At 32.7% G+C, this 20,746-nt stretch overlaps 1 protein-coding gene across 1 annotated transcript in view; it reads right to left on the bottom strand.

Moving 5' to 3' along the window:
• Positions 1-758: 758 nt before the first annotated feature.
• The window catches only part of LOC146997391 (uncharacterized), a 278,511-nt gene continuing 258,523 nt past the window's right edge, over positions 759-20,746 (bottom strand). The window contains exon 4 of the mRNA XM_085817566.1: positions 759-911. The gene's annotated coding sequence lies outside the window, so the exon portion shown is untranslated. The remainder of the gene's footprint in view (positions 912-20,746) is intronic.

Consider the following 20,746-nt stretch of genomic DNA (forward strand, 5'->3'; position numbering starts at 1 on the left):
CGATTGCTAATTTTTCATCTCTCCGACCTCCCCCCAAAACAATTAATGTCTCTACAGTCCTATATTTTAACTTCCGATCATCAAGTTGTAGAAAAATGATATTTCAGACGACATACAGTATTTTACATGCTGGAGTTCAAATTGTTTTGGCGAATATTCGTTAACGACTTTGGACACTAGAAAATACCTTATAACCATTTTAACTGTTTACAAAACAGTGAAAATAGTTATAAGGTAGTTTCTCCCTCCTTCCAGCATAAGGCGTGGTATAATGGTAGCATTCTCGGCGCGTATTCGAGAGTTCCAGGCTCGAATCCCAGCGAGGGCATTGCAAATTTTTTAAATCTCCTGCATCAAAACTCTCAATGAATCTATAGGGTAATCCCAAAACACGCTCGGTATAAAAAAAGATGTAATGTAAAGAAAATCGAACCTATTCTATACCCGATGGCTGAAGATAGCGTCTGAGATGCCTTGGCTTTAGAGGTAATTGGAGTAGACATAGCTGGACTTCTTTGCCTTTCCACCGATGATTTCTACTGGCGTTCAGAAAGTTCATAGCTAGACGTGGACGATAAGGGACTGGGTATAGTAACAATGGTACGAATTTTGTCGAAGTCGGGGAAGTTCAAGAAAGTTTTATTTTTTAGACTGCATAGAAATTCATCCCCCTCAGTTTGACTGGTGGGGCGGTTGATGAAAGCGTGTTATTCAAATGGTGAAGAAAATATAGAGAATATTAAGAAAGAGCTACTTACCATTCTCTGCTATAAGTTGTAATCAACGCAAGACTGTTAAATTACTTCTCTGAAGATCCCCGAAGATTTAATGTTTTTAGCACCTTCAATATTCAGTCAGGATATAAGAACGGTGGACGTTCTAGAAGTGGACCATATAGAAGAAGCTAATATCTGTAAGAGATAGAGATATCATCAGAAATTACGACAAGGTCTCAGAAAAAGAATTAGAGACGAGTATTCGAGTTTGCTGATTCAGTCCCAAGATAGTAAAGCCATTCAAAGACAAATTCTTTTTAGGAGATGTTGCACTTGTAGGAAACAACAGAAAATAGATTGAACTAACCATTGGCATGAGTTATTAACCTATTCGAGTGTCAAGATAAATGTATTAGAGTTGCAAAGGTGAAAACAGCTGCAGGTTAACTGATCCGTCTTGTGTAACAATTGTAGTCTTTGGAAATTTGATAAGGTAATTAAAACTAGATGTGGTAGGACAATTGCAAAACTTTAGCGTCATAATAATTTTTTTTGCTCAATTGTACTAAATACACTGCTGATTAGCCTCCTTCTTAAGTCTATTGTATTATGATTTATGCTCCACCCACCGTAAATCAAAAGGTGGAAAGAGATGTCGCGAGCAACTCAGAGGTTCTATAAATGTAAGTTTTCAATAAAGTTAATTTTCATCGTTTGGCAACACAATAGTTTTAAATTTAGACTATTGTGTTGCCAAGTTTTAAATTAGTTTAAAATAGTTTTAAATTTAGACTATTGTGTTGCCAAGTTTTAAATTAGTTTAAAATAGTTTTAAATTTAGACTATTGAAAAGTTTGATGCGTAGGGAGGTACATTTCCAGTTTTGTTTTGATTTCTCAAGTGGACTAGCTGCTTAATTTTGATTATTTATTCCTTTTACACGTTTTTTGCTGAAAAACTCAATGAATGAAATTCATGTATCTTGCAACACTGCTTATGAGGTAGGTCAAACTGAAAATGTCTGTTAGAACTATGCTTCCACCTAAAGGCAGCTAGCTGTGACTTATCCAGAGATATTGACAAATCGCCAGCGCCAGAACGGATTCATGTTTTGTTTTGTTTCGTGGTTTTAACGGACTTAATATACACAAGAACCAGTTTCTCTTAAAACTTTTTAACTGTCGTGTTCTGTTAACTTGACAGCATTTGAATACTTTGCCGTAAGAGTCAACCAACACCATGTAGTGAGAAAACTGATCACTATATATATTTGACTAAAAACTGAGAATGATTGCAAGCCAACCCCAAGACATTAAAAAAATAAAATAAATAAGTTAATAAGTTCGGCAGTATTAAATAATATATCATTTAAGTTACTGTAGTTTCAATTAGTAAATTAGAAATAGTCTCAATTTCTTAAGCAGCATCCATTAAGTCCAGACTTGTAGACTCTTACAGTCTCTACAAGCGAATTATCCTTGTCTAGATAAACAACAGAAACGCACGTAGGGAGTAAAACACCCTTTTATTCATGATTAAAATAATTGAACAGAAGGTCCATCTTGTGCTTGCCAAACAAGCCAGCATTTATGACGTAACTCAAAAGTAAGGAATTCAGATTTTAAACTAAAATTAAGTTAAATTTGAAGTTAGCTAAAAGGCTATGCAGAAAAAGCTTACACGTAAGCTGGCGTGAAAAGCACTATTCTACGCAGAAGGATATTCTTTGATCCCTGAAAATATGGTTGGCATGTAAGCGAATAAATATGATATTCTAAATACTATAAATAAAGTTTTTGATGCGTTTCTCTATCGTCTTGAATCTATTTTTACTGTCTGTATGGCGATGCTGTATTTCATAAAATATTAAAATTAATGAACTAATTTACTCTCTTAATAAATAAAAGAAGTAATAGATTGCATTTCAGGGATTTACAAGCTGCATCCAACATCATTATACTATCGGTTGAGTCCATAGTTCGTGCGCATTGAGTCCATAGTTTGTGCGCATTAAGAGTATGCGTGGAATTCACTATGACGCATTTACTAAAACAATACAATTTTGAACCTGTTGAAACTTGTTATCGTTTGACGAACATATTATTCAGCTCATCACGAACTTTCGTAAATATCGAACGCATTTTAGTACCCATAGAAGATGAATATAGATACCCAGAAATGGTTTAAAAATTTAAAGTTGGAAAAAGCAGCATTGATGATGAACCCCGTTCAGGACGTTTTGAACTGTTACAACCAAATTAAACGATTAATTCAGAAGTTTATAGTGAACAACGTTGCCGTCTAAACTCAGAATTGATCAAAACAACGCCCACGATTAGTGAATAGCAAGAAAGTGTTGTTTCATCGTAATAACGCTAAACCGCATACTGCTCGAACAACGCTGCAAAAAAATAGTGAATTTAATTGGAGCTTTTGCCTCAACCTGCTTATTCCCTAAATATTGCCCCAAGTTATTCCACTTATTTCGTGCCTTGTAAAATTTTTTACTGGGAAAAAATTAAATTCTAAACAGGATGTACACAATGAACTTTCGAGTTTTTTTGCATCAAGTCTTTCTACAGCAATGGCATAAAAAAGCAGCCTGTGAGATGGCGAGACTTTGTATATAATGGAAGAAAATATGTAATTGATTAAAATGTTAAATTGTGTTTTTTATATTTTTTAAAAATTTACCAAAAAAATGCTCGCGAATTTATGGACTGACCCAATAGTCATGAATAGTTCAGCCGCGATTTTGAAATTTTACAGGAAGCTATAAATATGTTTTTATTACAAGAAATCTCTGAATGCACTATTCCATCCTTTTCATTTTTTGATTAAATCACGAATTTCCAGAGTTTGATATCTTAGTAACATCTAAATTGTGACTTAAGCAACAAAAATGCTCTATATCAAGCATCAGAGCTGTCAGCACTAGCGAAAGCTTCGAAGATAAATGGCTTGGTTATTTAATGAAACGCAAGGTTCTGCATACCACATTGCCGTACGAATCTTAAATATTCGCTGTTAAATTTTCATGGCCACATGAAATCAACAAAATGCAATATTATCGCAACTCAATCTGAAAGTTGCCGTGAGTTTCATAGGAAAAATGAAAGAAAAATAAAGCATAAAAAAAGTTTGGAGTGCTTTTGAATAAAAACGGGGTAGGTACTTAAGACAAATGAGAAGATTCAAGTAAGAATATTTACATCGCCAGTGAAAGTGATTTCGTTCTGTCATCATAATTGTCTGGCTTGAGTTCATTTATGACTGACTATTCTCGGCATTAAAAACAGAAATGAAAACGCTCTGTCCCCCCCAAAAGAAAACCTTACGCCTTGTATCATGGTTTAATGCCGTGTCGTTGCCTAGCAACAGAGTTGCTCTTATGTTTGCTTTTGATATTTACATCACAGTGTGAACGTGTCTTTATACACTGATGACACGTTTCCAAGTTTCTCTTCTTTCAGCGGCAGTTATACCTAAACAAAATTCAGGTACTTTCTCCCTGAAACCATGTGTCACAAAGCCATAAAATGTAACATTGATATTATGACAAGCTCGTATTTTTAGTCGATCTCTCGAAACAACTATCTAATGGAGCCAAGCTTTTCGTCCATGTTTAGTAAAAGCCTAATATTTATACCAATTTTTAAGTGATGGACATATTATAATTAGTAAGATATCATGCAAGTGTATCATTTAAGTTATACAATCTTCGTTTCTTAAGTAGCATCTTGTAAGTCTCCTAGTCAAGACTCTAGGAAACTTACAAGCTTGTAGCATGAAGACTCTTGTAGATTCTACAAGCGAATTATCACTATGTTTAGATAAACAACAGAAACACACGAAGAGTGCAAAACACCCTTTTATTTTAGAACTCAAATAATTGAACAGAAGGCACTTTTGTGCTTACAAAACCAACCAGAATTTATGGCGTAACTCAAAAGAAAGGAATTCAGATTTTACACTAGTTAAATCTTAAGTTAGCAAAACGATTACGCAGAAATTGCTAACGCGCAAGTTGGTGTGACAAGAATTATTGACAAGGATAACGGAACGCCGAAGACAGATCGCTTTCTTAGAAATTTAACTAGCAACGTAGCCTTCACCAGGAGGAACACCCTCTGTCTAAGAAATCTAAAACTTAATTTTGAAAACTATCTCTTTCTACCTTGTACAGACATTAGGATTCTTTTATGCTGAAGACGTGAAAAATGAGCAATGCCCTCGCCGGAACTCAAATCACGGACCTCTCGAATACCCGTCGAGTGTGCTGACCACCACACCAGGAAGGCATGCTAAGAAGGCGGGAGAAATACCTTATATACTCCTCCTTTTAAAGGGCGACCCAATCGCCAAATCGTGGTGGTGAAGAATCATCATTTACCACCTTTTAGTTCGGGCGCCACTGTAGAAATATTTTTGAAAGAGGAAGAAGTGAAAATGAGCAACGCCTTCGCCGAGAATCAAATCGCGGACCTCTAGAATACGCCACCAGCGTGCAGACCACCACACCACGAAGGCGTGCTAGAAAGGCGGGAGAAATACTTGCGTTATAATATACTCCCCTTTTTAAAATGCGACAGGGGATTAGGGAAACCAATTGCCAAATCCCGGTGGTGAAGAATCATCATCCACCATCTTTTTTAGTTCGGGCGCCCCTGTAAAGACATTAGGATTTTTTATGCTGAAGACGTGAAAAATGAACAATGCGCTCGCCGGGACTCGAACTACGGACCTCTCGAATACGCGTCAAGTGTGCTGACCACTACATCACAAAAGCATGCTAAGAAGGCGGGAGAAATACCTAATAATCTCATTTGAATACGTGCGAGTTAAAATTTACATTCTGGCAGGAAAACGGAAAGGAAGAACTGACAGTATAGCTAATAAACATAAAGCAACTAGTTGGATAAACTAAATACCTTATTTAAGAGAAAACGTCTAGAAAACAAGGACTAATAATAATCTTGTTCCAAATTATGCGATAGAGTTTTTAAAGGTCTAAAGCGTCAGCGGTACTCAACACTCAAAAACGCAAGTCGTCTATTAACGGCAGAAATAGTTCTAAAATCACATGGCAGAAGTTCCTTGTCTTAATCATGACACCTCCTTCCTCGTGTATCCTCTGCATTATGCAGCAGAAGGTGAAACAGTTTCATATACGAATTCCATGTGAGTTATAAAATTTAACTCCTTTGGATTATAATAGCCCCAATTCGTGAAAAGGAAATGAACACATTGAAAATTAAAAAAAGCTCAAAATTTGCTTTCATATTTTCTTAGTATGATTACTGTCCGATCAATGATAAATATTCTGAACTCGCTTTCGCAATATGAAATTTTTGAAGTGAATTCAATTGATGAAAAATTGTGAATTGTGTTTTCTGTCATTAAAGAAAAAAATACATAGTAGTCAGCATAACGAACGTTTATTAAATTATGATAATTTTTTTAATGTCTCTCTTTTTTCCTTTTCTTTCTGAAACTACGTCTTTTTTATGTCTTAGAACATCAGCTATTCAAGGTAATAAATAAAACATTTTATTGGGGGGATATCATTATCGAACGAAAAAATAAATAATTTTTCTATTTAACGATCATGAAGAATAGAAAGCAAAACAGGAATATCTAAGAATATGTTTAATGGCTAGAATAGCTGAAAGAAAATATTGACAGAGAGAGTTAAGAAAACGTAGTGCATGCGAATTAAATTATAGAACGTATTTATTTCCCATGTACCCAATTTTCAATAATGATAAGTTATTAATTCAATCATCAATTAAGTTTCTTTATTTTTAATGGTTCTTCTAAATCATTCTTTATAAAAACTAAATTATTTCGAAGCCAATAGTTTCCTAACTTTCCAACATTTTTTTAATTTTATATTTTAAATTGCTTGTATTAATACATTAGAATGTCATAAAACAATAGCATTGGAATTTTTTATGACTAATTAAGTCAAAAAAGTGCATTTCCGAAATTAGTTAATAAGGTACAATAAATTAATTAAGCTTGATAAAAATCCTCCTAAAAAATCAAAAATTTGCAAGTTAAAATATTCTCTCTTTACTCTTTTGTATATCTTACTTCTTTATTATTTCTGCTCGCAAAGTGTGAATAACTTAAACTCTCCAGACTGATGACATTTGGTTCGTGCTGGAATTCGATGAATGTTTGAGTACTTTTGATGTAAAATATATTCTTTGAACCGTATTTGTAAAATTTTTTAACGTGTAATACGACATCATTTTTCATCACTCCATGAAACTATTAACATAACTATGTATGAACAAACTGAAAACTGTTTCCGTTGCACCAGTCAATAAAAGATTTAACTTAACATTCACGCGGACTGGGAAATAGCCAATTGCCAGACAGTAGTCATTCAAAATGGCATAAAATCTTCAATTTATTTTTTTAAATTATAGCTGCATTGCTTTGCAGTGGCAATTTATAAGCAATAAATGCATTTCTAAATCACTTAATATGCTGCTCCACGTTTAGAAGCCTTCTGACGTAAAGAAGTGGTAAAGAGGAGCGGTTTGCCTATTTCTTAAATCCCTACCTATCTCTTTAAAAGAATTTGCAGTATTATACTCAGATTTAAAAAAATTTTGGATTCTTAAACTAGCAACCGTGGAAGGCAGATAAACAAAATACATATCTAAATTAAAAGAAAAAAAAATCTGAAATGTTTCAGATTTTAAATTACGTCCAAAGGAGCGTTTTTTAACATTTTGTGTGTTACCTTTCTTTATTAAATATCATGTTCCTCGCACTTAAACCATAAGATCCAGTGCAACAGCAATATCGCAAAATAGTTTTAAAACGAGCATATCTTTAGAATTTCCGATACAGAGACTCACGCGCTGGAGATAAAAATGTTTTTTCTGCACAACGTTGCCATTGCTCGCTTTGAAATCCTTGAGTTTGTTAATCAAAAATTCGTCAAAGTTTTAAAAAATAGGAAATCGATCATAAAACAAATTTCAAATTTCAAATTTGGTCTTCCACATGCTCATATTCGTTGGAGGATTACGTTATTCAAAATTCGATGACTCTATGTACCGTTGTTTTATCACAATACGAGAAATATACATACATTTATGCAGATTTTTCATTATTTAATTTCTTCAAATATAATGCAGGACTCTAACATTTTGTGGCAAAAGTTTGAAAAGTGAACCGACATTTATGAGTCCGACGCAAAATGCCAAAACGAAACTAATAGTCCTTCGGGATTCAAATCCCTTTGGACTAAAAAGAAATTATATTTCCCCTAAATTATGGATTTTATTCATATATATTTTAACTTAATACTCGTTACATTGGGCTAAAATTAATAACCATGCCAATTTTCAATATAATTTCAATACATTAAAAAGTCTTAATTAACAACATTCAAATGAAGAGTTTATAACTAATCATCCTCCCTCTCCCAATGGCGGGCACTAGTCGTTATAAGTTTTGGACACTTCTTAAGGTCGGAAGAAGTGGTCCTTTTATTATGCAGACACCTAACAGGTGGTCCACCGTTGCCTCCTGTAAAGGGATAGACAATTCCTCCATTGTATGTAAACATAAGTTAATAAAACCTAGACCTATTTAGAAGCAGAATCAGTTTGAGATAATGGTCTTGAGTGGGCTCTAGGTATTCAATCAGAATAATAATGTACCATCATTCTCTCTTAGGTATTCAATCAGAATAATAATTTACCAACATTTTCTCCTCCTAAATATTCAATCATAATAATAATGTACCATCATTCCTAGATATTCAATCAGAACTAAATGACGGTACTTGTAGACCCCGTCTTTAGGGGACCCGTGTGTTAGTGAAGCCTTTACGAAGAGACAATAGTTCTATCATTCACCACCTTGTTACGCGGTTCTAATAATCCTGAAATAATAGATTATATAGAGCTGCGAGTTCTCTGTTCACGAGTTCATCGTTAAATAGTCCTCACTCAGGGGAGTTCCGAGCCATCAAAGGCGAAATCAACGAAGGAACACAGAAATACAGCATTTTCTTATCTCTAAATACAGAAATACCGTAGTCAGTAGGTAGACGCATCCTTTGTACATCACTGACTTTCTCAAGCTACAGCTGACATGATTATATCTCTTTTCTTTTCGTTTTTTCCTCCCTTTCCAAAATCTTTTAAATAATAGTCTGGAACTGTATTTCTGTTGACCATCATTCAAGAGAAAAAGAAATCTGCACTTTATTCCACCCATGTTAGCAATCCTGAACCTTAATTGAGCCGGAATCAATGATGCCAGCAGCGACAGCACTGCTTGTTACGTCCTAGGCCGATTTGCTCTTTTCTTCTTTTCTTTATGCCAGACTGATTTTTTTTTCTTTTTGAACGCCTGCTCCAGACCTAGAACCACTCGCTGTTTTATCTGACCCTTCTCTCGACGGAAACATACCACATGATCCTAATCGACTCTCTTTAATAGCTGTTCCAAAACTTCCGTTATTAAGGACATAGGAAAGGTTTTAATTGATCGTCATTTGCCGTAACAACAGAACAATCTTTTTCTTTGAGGCAAACTACAGCAGATCGTAACCGGTCAATTACAAAAGGAACTTCAGACTTGGGAATTTTTTTTTTTCCAATCTGATTTGTGTTGTGAACATAATGAACATTCTAAGATTCTAGCTAGATGAACTTTACTTTGAAACTTTAAATGAACTTACTATATACATGAACTTACTTGAACTGAGAAGCGACTATTCGTTAAGTTCGAACTGTATCCGTGAGAAGGGTGAAAAGACCCTTTTGATTCAACTCCAGAATGAATTTACAGATGACACTCTTGGTGCTTAAAAACTTAACCAATATGTTTGGCTGCAACTCAAAATAGAAATATAAAATTAAAACTAAATAATCAGCCGAAGCCGAGATAATTAACGCGAGTTGGCACTTAACCCTACTACCGGCGTACACAAACCGCCAATTAAATATGAACGGCCGTAAAATAGCAAGCTTAAATCAGTGTAAAAACGTAACCAAACTGCAGAACACGCTCTATCTGAAGTAATTCAGACACCAGCTTAAATAGCATCTTTCTACCTTACTTTGCATAGCATGCGAAACTGAAATGTCATTCTGACAGGAAATGGGAATGAGAGAAGATAGAAAAGATAAGACAAAACTAGACTGAACAAAAACTAGTTGTGTATATCGCGTTTATATATATATATATAACCACTTCATAACCCGGCTCTGTGCTCACTATTTTTTATTCTTTATATCTTGTTAAATTATGAATGTTCCGGTTAAGGTTTTTATGCGTTGAGTTAATTTGCATGGAATAGTTGTAGAATTACCACAGTTTAAAAATTAAGTGGTCTAAAGCCTAACGAGGCGGAATTTGCGTACATATGAAACTCTTAGTAGTGTAGTGAGTTAAATCAATTGGCTCGTCAACTTAAGGATCTTTCTGCGAAGCGGGAGCGAAAGTAAAAATTTTGGTGCACCTAAAATTTTATCGTCCTACATGCTGACCGAATTGCTTGTTTTGGCTGTAATTTTAATTGCAAAAACCGATTTTTTAATTGTTTTTAACTGCATTATGCGTTTTAGGGTTTCTTTTTTGTATTTAACAATTTCTTATGAAGATATTGAGGTTTTTTTTTTTTTTTTTTTTGTCTTTTTTCTGTATCTATCGCGGAGTGAGAACTTAATTGCTTGAATAAGAAATATATCTCTAATGAAATTCAAGGAAATAAGTTTAACTGAAGTACAGCAAAAATAAGTGTAATTTAATACGCCGTACAAGGAGGTCATGTGGTGTCCACGGGAGATTTTTTAAAAATAGTTTCTGCTTAGTTCCCGCTTTATCCGAATTGCTAGTTTTCTCATCGGTTAATATCTGAATATTTTTCACTTTAAATTCTTCTTCTTTTCACAAAGAATAATTTATCGAACTTCCTGCCTAAAAATATTTCTTCGGGTGTTTTTCCTGTTGTGTCCAATTTTGCGATTGGAATTCCTAGAAGAGTTCATTGACGCAACGATCAGAGAGCAAATGGTAGATTTTTATATAACTAATGGCTAAATTAATTATATTGTTTACCCGTTCTGAACTATTAAATTATTATCGATAAGAAAATATTCTTAACTTGCTTTGTGGACAATTTGAGTGTAGCATATTTTGCAGTCGCTCGTCTTACGGGAACTATTTCAAGTCATTTTTAAATGTAGTCAACTATTACCACTAGAAATTAATTTAAGATTATCTCATATCTGAAATATTGTCTTATTAAAAGAATTCCAATAATTTCATTGGAAAACATGGGGAAACTTTCATTGAAAAACCTGGAGATATACTTAAATAAACCAATGTCCACGAATGTTATTCCTTGTCCTTTTCAATCATACGAGTACAACGTATTCTATCCTAACCTTCCTATACTGTTGGAGTCACAGGATGAATTTTAGTAAGTTCTTTACCGAGGTTTAGCCAGTCAAGACGGAAGGTCATTTAATCAATTGAAAGGCAAAAACTAGATTATGGGGATTCGGCTCGAAAAGAAAGAATTATTTGAAGTTTTTCTGGGCAATAGATGTAATCGAAAATTGTAGAAACTCATCAATGGGAAGTGCTGGCGTTAACTCAGTTATTACTATTATTATTTTATTATTACTATTTGCTAACGCTCTAAAATATTGTCTTATTCCAAACACAATTTCAAACTATAGACATTTTTGCAGTTTTGCTGTAGATTCGTGTTTACAATACAGCGCTGTGACGTCAACCTGCTTCATGCCATGCTGCCATACTTTCAGCCTAAGCTTCATATTAAGAACAGTTTACTCACTAGCAGATACGATTTAGCTGTTCTTGTATAATATAGCATTATTTATGACTGAGGATTTAGGTAAGTAGGTCAATTTCACACTTATGTATAAATTGGCTTTTGGAACGAGTCAGGAATTTGAAGCAATATTTCACAATATTGGGAGGAATTAATATGCAGTTTTATTTATATTTTAAATTATAGATGGCACATCTTAAAAACGCCTCGGGTAATTTTAATGACTTATCTCACTTGTCTCACAGAAACATCAGAAGAAGACCACGAACGTTTCGTGGCGATCCGTGCAGAATTGGATCGTCGCTAGCATAGGCCTTAGACACCTCATAGGTGACAGTACATTTGCGTACTTCAGTCCGAATTATCAAGGATTATCCTCTCGGGGGACGGGTCCAAGAACCTTCCACATTTTTTGCCCTACCACAAAAATACTCAGGAGGAAATTCAGTTACAATGTATGTTATGTGACCCCATGCCGCAAAGGCACTGCATATTTACAATCTTGCAAGCCTTGTCCGTATTCGAACCAAAGCCAACTGATAAGGCAGCCAGCAGTGTACCGATCAGGTACCGACTGCTGTACCGATCAGGAAGGCATTAGATATTTTAAAGAGAAAGCAGACTTCCAGAAGCCACAAACGTTTGTTATTATTAGAGAAAAATAGGGTTTCAGATGTTCTGGGAACTCACATAAGACGAAAAAGGTACTTCTTGCAGCGTAAAAGTTAAGCATAAGTAATGTATCTAAAGTAAATTTATGACAGTTTTTCACTAGTCTAAAATTAAACCAGTTATTTAAGTTTGAGATCTCGAGCGAGAATAAAATTTTATTATTAAGAATAGCACATGTTTTTGTCTTTACGAAGATAGAATCTAATTTTGATCTAACACACGAATCTAAATTTGAAAGTATTCTTTGGGATAATGGTCATCATGGATCATAAAATAGTAAATGTTCATCCATCGATATGTAATTACTTTAGTATTTTATAAAGCGTACTTTTTAGTGATTACTAGTTTGTAAACTTTAAATGATGTTTTATAGAAACTTAGTCATTTTGAAGCAGAGAGCATGAAAAATCCACCATATACCTTGGCCACCGATTTTCCAATGCTATAATGATAGACTAACTTCTTACACTTTAGAACATGACAGTCGAGTGCGATAATGCCTTGTATTTTACATTCTTGAAGGCCTACCATCTAGGTAGTGAAGAACTATCATCCAGTGCATTTTAGTTAGAGCACCACTATCGACACCATTAAACGTTTTGGACCAAGAAATATGAAAAATCAGCATATCCTTGTCGAGATTCAAAACCAATTACTCCATGAGAACTTAATATAGGAATGCGATAATTCCTTAAAGCATTGTAATTCTTAGTTGTTTTAAAACGTTTTAGCGATATGTATGTAATACATTGAGCTCAACGGTAATATAACAGAAAATGGTGGCAACCTTTCTAAATTTCAACTGTAGTTTCACTAATTCGATTTGCAATATTTTCTCAGTATTTTATTTTATTCTTAAAATTTGCTATAGTATTTATGCAGCTCGGCTTAATATTTGATTGCACACAATATTCGGAGCTTGTATGGGTCTCCAATTCCTTGGTTTTTCTGTGAATTACTCGTATATTACCACACGCTACCGCTTGCTTGTGAAAACAAATATCTGTAAACATTTATGCAATTTTCCCAATGAATTTAAGCACCGCTATGACTTTTCAGTGTGCATAATCAATGAGAGCAAAGATGTTTACATTTTTCTCGTTGCTAAATGGTATAAGTTTCATGTGCTTTGTGAGATGATTTTAGAATCTGTAAGAGTCAGTCTTAGTTATGTTTATGAAAACCAATAGAGCGCTCGAACATATTTCAAAAACCTTTCATAGATAAATTTCATTGTATGATCTTAGGAAGCAAATATAATGCATTTAAGATATGTCTTGTTTATGACAGATTTTTCGTTTTCGTTCACAGGAGGAGCACTCATACTTAAATATGTTTGTTTAATTAAAAAAATTCTTTCATTGTGTTTTCATAAATTAAGATTCATTTTCCTAGCTGAACAATTCTCATAATTTCTTAAAAAATACTGATTTGTGGGTTTCATATTTTGGCACATTTGATTACAGAGACAATATAGACTGTACTTCATTCTATATAATATGTTAGCTTAGCATAGTTTCAGGATATTCGCTCGACAAATTCTATACTTAATTTTTCTTTTAAATTTAGGAAAATGTCTTTTGCCCACCCGCTACGTTATCATCAGATTATTTTTTTTATGTAATTTTATTGACTTGCGAACCTTTGTTGACTTAATCTGAATGATCTTTTTACTGCAGTATGAAAAGCTATACTTTGCAAAGTTACGCAAACATGATGATATTGTAGGAATATTTTGTTAATCTTAAAATCTTTGTTGACGTAATAAGCTTTTTCTTTAAAAAATATTTTAAATAAAATATTTAAAAAGAACGGTTAATAGCTTCGCACCGATAGTTTGTTTCGAATTTATCATGTTATAGAACTCCTTACGTTGTTTTCCTTAGTTGGGGAAAATTTCAAAGACAAAGTGTATCCAATGTGTCTGCAGATTTCGTAATCCAATTAATTTTATTCATTTTACATTTACTAGTGATACAGATTGGACCAATATTTTTTGTTGTTAAGATTTTGTTAGTAAACAATAAGCATTTATCAGTCTTTAAATTATATAATAGTTTAGAAATACATAAATAATGCCGTCTAAAATAGTTATTATAAAAATATAACAATTTTAACGAGTACAGATAATGTAATTTCATGAAACATTTAATGTTTTAATAATATAATGTTTTAATATATACTGATTTACATAAATCCATTTTTATGTAAATCAGTCAGATTTAAAAGCAAATTATTAATAAGTAATGCATGTATTGCTTTTAAATCACTTAGTTTATATCAATAAGTAACAGAGAATTTTTATTTTAAAGGTAATATATCTGCTTTACACTTTGAAAAGTGACAACAAACTGTCGTGTGCGAAGATAAAAATGTTTTATTTTAAAGAGCGGAAACACATTTTTTTTAAATATCTCAATTTTCGAATTAATTTGAAATAGAATAATTTGAAATATTACGCTTTTAATTTTAAATCGTTCAGTACCCAAAACTTATAAAATTTGCATAAAATAAATGGAAAGCAAACTCGAAATTTAAAATTCAAGTTTCGAAGTGCACATGTTTGGTCGTAGAACTATTGTGTGTTCAAAATCTGGTATCTCTGGGCCTCAGTTTTTCCACAGTGCGTGGAAGATCTATACATACATACAAACTCTTGATTATTTAATAACAGATGTAGAAATTAATTATAGTTATATAATTATAAGATAACACTGAATCTTCTGAAAAATTACTTTTTTATATTATAGCAAATGTTTTGATAAATATAATCCTTTATATAATTATTCAGCCTATTTTATACGAATTCTTTTTATACTTCCTTGTACGAATTAAAAGGGAAGTATTTTGATCGCGAAAATTTTCAGGCATCATATTTCAACGAAAATATCCATTTTGACCGCTATCGAATGCAATTTAATGATGTTTTTGCGTGACATCTGTACCTAAGGACAGAATAATAGCCTCTTTTCCACCCAAAAAAATTATAAACTTGCTTTAAAATGAATTCTAAAAAGAATTTTTCGTGGCGTCTGTACGTACGTGCGTGTCTTGCATAATTCAAAAACAAGTAACCTCAGAACGTTGAAATTTTGTATATAGGCCTGCTATAACATGCAGATGTGCACCTCGTATTTTGGTTGCAATTGGCAGCACCAAACGTATATAAATATTATGTATATATATATATATATTTATATATATATAATATTTATATATATATATACTTTGTTAACGGGCTCAGTTTTCTCAGTTTCTTTTCTCTTATATGTTTGTAAGTTGTGCATATTTTGCTTTAGAAATGATTGAATTATATTGTCTTATCTTCCGGTTAAGGTTTTTATGCCTTTAGTAAATCTGCATGCAATATCTGTGGGCTTATCATCAATTTAAAAGTTGTTTAAGTGCAGCTAAGATTAATGAATTTTGCTACGGCGGACATGTTTGTTTACATTTCAAACTTAGCAAAATAGCAGATTTGTTGCCAATCTAGAGAAACTAAGCTTCGCATTAATAAAGATAACGCCTTCTTTTATTATTGCGAATTAAATCATGTAAATTTTTTCTACTCCTGCACAATGGAAAGGAAAGGAAAATAGGTTGTCATATATTAAGAAGTTCGCCAAGTGGCGCAAACTGAAAAAATGCGCCAAGTTAAAATTTTTAAATTTTCCCGGAAATTTTGCACTAAATTTTACAAAATTTAATATGTAGGCATAATTTGAATCGTAGAATCGAAATATGGAAAAAAATGGTATGTTATTTCAGAAAAAGACCCATTTTGTGTCAAAATACCTATGTTAGAACTATGCTAAATATAAATGTAATATATATCCTAAGTCGCGCTTTCGTGAAATAGAAAGCGCAATTTGAATTTCTTCAATCATCCCAGTAGAACGAGAGATATAGAACTGTTCCCCCCTTTTTTTTTGCTTAGTGTACATAGTGCAACATCTTTGTGTAATCTAGTGTTTGAAAGCGTTTTATAAACGATTTCTGGTTTGCATTTAATCAGTTAAAGATAATACACATTTATGGCCTCCACTGATACCAGATGAAATAAATTTATTGAATGAGAGAGGTGGCAGAATTATTCCAATCATATCCAGCTGTTCTAAAAAATTGAAATTGTAATGAATTGGAACTTCTATTTAAATGTATATGTTGCAAATGAAGGAACAGTTTGGCGTCACGAAAATAATTACTTGGCATCTTCCACGGTAAATAATATTATCAAAAAATTGGTGAATACATGATTGCTTGTTAAGCAAAGATTTATCTACAGAAAGGAACACTGCAAATGTTAAACTCATTAGTGAAGGGACAAGATGAAGGTGATTACTATGATAACATTACGGTAATAAAATGAAAATTAATCAAAATTTAAACAAAGATCCATAATTCCAAGGTCATTCATAATTAGCTTTTAAGTGATGTAGTGAATATTGAGAAATAGCTGCTCTGAATATTTTAAAGAGATATTTCGGAAGAAAAACGACATCATTTTTTATATTCATAAAAATCAATTACGTTAAATACGCATTTATTAATTGAAATTGCTCTCAACTAAGAAGAAGGCACAATTAAGTGAATAGGATTAAAATAAAATTAAGTAAATTGTGCTGAATGCTATAAAAACCGTATTTAAACAAATTACACAGTTCAACTTCTAACGTCATGCAGGTCATATTGCCAATGTCGTTAAATCGAATCTCATTATTAAATGAAAATTATCCAAAACAGAAACTGGACCTGGTAGCCCATTATTAAAAAACGCCTGACAGACTAAAGAAGAAGATTCTGAACTCCATTCTGGGTTTTACAGTGGCGTGTGACACAAAGTCTCAGGATTAATGGAAGATTTTCTCTTGTTTCACTTGGATCGGACATGCTCTGTCACAAAAAATAAAAAATAATAATAAAAAAAAAATAAAAATAAAAATAAATAAATAAATAAATAAATAAATAAATAAATAAAAACTGTTCCTCGACGAGGGTATCTCTTTTTTTTTAGAGACATAATAAAGCTAGTGTGCATTGCAATAATATAATGAATTTAAATCTATTCTTTAGTCGCAATTCTGAAATAATATTCATACACATATCTTTTGATAGATATATAAATTACGAGAATGCAATTAAGTAACTTCTAATATTTGCATGAAAACAAGAAAATCCTTTTACCTAAATAGATTATCTGTTGTTGTTGCTGATGCTCACTCGTCTGATGTATAGTCAGCCCAAGCCTACGAAATTCCTCGTGGCAAGGAGCCCAAGATTATGCCTGTCGTTGGCAACAGCCTTGAGTACCTTATAGATTGTAGAGACATTAGGTTATTTCGAAGCAGGAGAGATGAAAAATGACCACAGTCCAGTGGAGAATCATGATCCACCACCCTTTTAGTTCGGGCGTCACTGAAGAGACATTAGGTTATTTCGAAGAAGGATAAATGAAAAATGAGCCTTCACCGGGAATCGAACCACGGACCTCTGGAATACGCGTCCAGCATGCAGATCACTACACCACAAAGGCGGGAGAAATACCTTTTAAGATGACAGTGCGATTTAGCTCAGTTCCGCCCCCAATTTTGATGGAGAGTACCCTGCGGGGACGATTCCGAGGGTTTCCAACTCCTCGTCCCCTACCTCCAGCCTTTCGAGAGGACTTTCGGCACCACGCATATATAGAGTGCCCCCCATGCTGCACGGACATTATACATTTACAATCATCCATGCCGTCTCCGGGTAGTCAGTGACGCTATGCCGGTTGGACGGCGCCTAAATTATCGTACATTTTTTACGTTATTGAAATTCCGAAAACGTATTTATTATTCGATGACATTGATCAGTACTTTCAGACAGGAACCCCGCGAGTAATTATTCGGTCCCATACGCAATTTTATACCCTCCCGAATACATTTTACATAAATTAATTAGCATTATTTTGACAAGAATTTAAAGAAAAAATATGATTCCAATGATTCAGAGTCGAATTTTACATTATTTTGATTACCAAAAATGAACTTATACGAACATTATTTTGATTATGAAAATGAACGTCAAAATATTCACAAATAGAGCTATTTAATTTACTCTGAGTTGTAAATCTTGTTAAAAGATTTGAAGATACAAATTGATTAATGTTTGTTCCTATTCGGTAAATGATAAATACGAGGCTATTTTTCAATCTAAGAAAGAACTTACGTGGACGTCGTTTTCATGCCAAAGATGAGATTGATGAGACTACAAATGCATTTTTTTGATCGATTCCAAGAAGCAAATTGCTTGAAGCATTTAATCTTTGGAAAATTCGCCTACAGAAATGCATTGATGCTGGAGGAGACACTTTTTGAACACTCATAAAATTTCTGAAGTATAAAAACCATGTTTATCTCAAAAATATCAGAGTAACGCACGAAAATGAATAAGTCAACGAAACAAACCAGATTCGCGATTACAATTCATGATAAAGATACGGTCTGGTAATTATTTTCCAAGGTAACAAATTCTATCAAAATCGAACCGCTATAAGGTTATAGATGAATGTTGTAATAACAGATAAAGAAGTTTATAATTATTTACACAGAAATATTCATTTTGATGCATACATAAAACTTGTAATAAATAAATAGAAGAAGGCGTGTCTTTATTTGTTCTCGAGTTATGTCCCTCTTGGAAAATTTCGGCAGTTTGCTTACTTTTAGGATAAGTAAGTTAATTTAACTCAATATATTGGAATTAATTGAATAAATGTCAGCCTGAAAATTTAAAATTTAGCTGTGAATACATTTTAATTTCAACGGTTGCTAATATAAATTTCTCGCAGAATTTTAACATAAAATAAGTGTAAATTTGAATTTTTCCTTTGGATCATTGTTATTATTATTGGCCATACATGTTTTGTCAAATATGTATCAAAATTTTTTAATTTAGTCAAAAAATTTCATTTCATTGTAAAAGTAACCCTTTCATTGGCAAAAAAATTCCAACCCATAAGGTGCTTTCAGATCATGCATTCGGCCCACGTTCAGTTTGAGTCTGAGACCACTGATATGTTATGGTACAAATGAGGATTGATTTACAGTAATTTCAATAATTACACGTTATAAAAACCAGCTAAATTGTAAAAAATGTCCAAAGTTTATATTTAAAAATTCTAAACCTTTATATGAAACAACCTCAAAAAAAATTTGAAAACAGGAATTTTCCACTCTAATAACATTTATATTCTTGTTTAATTACTATTCCTGTTTGTTGCTTAATTACTATTTATGTCTATCCAAGTATTAATAATACAAATTACAATGTTAGTAAACGTTATTATGTTTGATAGCATTGAAATTTGTATTATTAACACTTGTATCTTTCTTCCGCATTGTTAATTTATTAACTCCGATTTATCTCTTATATTAACTACTTCACTTTCTTAATCCGAGCCATCTTCTATTTTATTAAATATCCTAAATTTTCTCTTCGATGAGACCTCATGATATTCCTAGCCATTTTGAAAAATTTATTAAAAACTAACCGGAAGAGTGGAAAAAAATTAAAAACTTACAATACCAACAAAAAAGAAACTTCTCATTTAAGACTACAAACAGGATTATAGGTTTAGAAGACGCAGTTTTTTGTGTCTTCTAATTTTATAATCCTGTTTGTAGTGAAGTGGAGTGAAGTATCACTAATTAAACTGACTATAAGTAAAATATTGCAAAAAATGACCTATTGCAGAGAAATAGAATAGAGCCCAAAGACGATTTCAAATAGTATCATCTTATAGGAAATCAATCGGTAAAAATAAGAGTTCTCAAGAAAATATACAGAAAATAGATCGTTTCTATGAAATCTATAGGGTCAGCAGAAAGAATATCCATTTAATTTAGAATTTCATGGAAAGAAACTTAAGGCCTAAAACACATTTTTTTCTCATTATGAAAGTACACATAAGATATAATAAAGAAATTATAAAATATTTGCATGAAAAGTATCCGTATTTTGCATTCAAATTTGACTCTTTTCTGATATTCCTGACTTCTGATATTCTGATAGCAAGAAATTAACATCTTAATATAAGGAAAGTATATGCTTTTCAGTGTCACTTCAGATAATCAGAGTTCATTCTATTAAGAAACACTGGTTATTCCATATAATGTGAGCCCGTGATCTTTAGAATAAATATAAATTCGGATAAAAGGACAACAGCTGGAGTAATTTCGGATTAAAAAATTAAACAATTTTAAATGTTTCCCTTCTTTGACTACTTCCGTATCCTTTTTAAAACTATGTTAACAACTTAATGCTGTGGTTCTGTAACGTTTTATGTTTCATGTATCCTATGGAAATGGGTATATTACTGTGCATCCTTGATACAGGCAGATAATATTTTATTCACAGTACAACCATGGGAATGAAAGTAAATATATTCATGTGTGTGTAATTTTAGTATTAATAAATTGCATATGTCTACACACTCAAAAAGTGGCATAAAATTTTAACAGAAGTTAACAGAATTAATCGGGCA

Source organism: Stegodyphus dumicola, chromosome 5, assembly GCF_044657685.1.
Source record: "Stegodyphus dumicola isolate Sdum_Otavi_A_Nest chromosome 5, ASM4465768v1".
Lineage (NCBI taxonomy): Eukaryota > Metazoa > Arthropoda > Arachnida > Araneae > Eresidae > Stegodyphus > Stegodyphus dumicola.